The 783-nt window shown below is 32.6% G+C and overlaps 1 non-coding gene across 1 annotated transcript; it reads right to left on the bottom strand.

The window, feature by feature from the left end:
- Positions 1–320: 320 nt before the first annotated feature.
- LOC149194014 (U2 spliceosomal RNA) lies at positions 321–518 on the bottom strand. Its single transcript, XR_016255384.1, has one exon. It is a non-coding gene; the product is annotated as a U2 spliceosomal RNA (small nuclear RNA).
- Positions 519–783: the final 265 nt, after the last annotated feature.

Below are 783 nucleotides of genomic sequence, written 5' to 3'. Positions count from 1 at the left end.
GGAAAGGATGAGATTCCAAACTTACCCTTGGGATGATTTATTTCACTTGATTTTGAACATCCTTGGCCTTAGCTTGCTTGTGAAAGAATGAAGTGTTATAATCTCTAGCCTTTATTCATAGACTTTGAGACTTAAGCCTCCATGTTTCCTCTTCTCGCCTTCTCATTGTATTAAATGTTTTAACCATAAGAGTTCATTTTTTGTAACTTTTTTATATATATTAGATACATACATCATGTCACTTGGAAGAACTGAACCTGGGTTGAGAGGATTTCATTTCTAGGCTTCCCTCCATCTAGGATAATCCCAATTTTATTTTTTTTGGGTGCACTAGGCTGGTGTTGTAGTGCAATGCATAAGTGACCCCTCGAGAACCCTAATAACAAGCTATTATATGTGGGCACTCTTCAAAGAAAAATACATTTAATATCATGTGGTTCTATGAACCACGTATCAGATATTAAACTGATAAGAACAGATACTACACTTGATCTTAGCCAAAAGGCCGAGAAAGGTATGCCAACATCCATATTTTTATTGTTTACTTTATTATCAATCATAAAATGTTTAAATTCCTTAAGTAGGAAAGAGAAGTCAGTAAGGATATTTAATTTGAAAAAATTATAAAATTAATAGTTACTTTAACTATACTACTAATACTGAATGATAGGCATGGATCCAATGAAAATATTTCTGGGCTTCTTCAAAAGGTGATATATGTGGTGAAAGATACTTGAGTCATTATATGTGCAATAATCAATATAGAAAATTCCTACTAGAGAT

This window comes from Pinus tabuliformis, chromosome 2_2 (assembly GCF_031772625.1).
Source record: "Pinus tabuliformis cultivar Carrire ecotype Pingquan chromosome 2_2, CPIR1, whole genome shotgun sequence".
In the NCBI taxonomy this organism is placed as follows: Eukaryota; Viridiplantae; Streptophyta; class Pinopsida; order Pinales; family Pinaceae; genus Pinus; species Pinus tabuliformis.
Note: the sequence above shows the minus strand (reverse complement) of the source record. Positions and strands in the feature narration are given on the sequence as shown.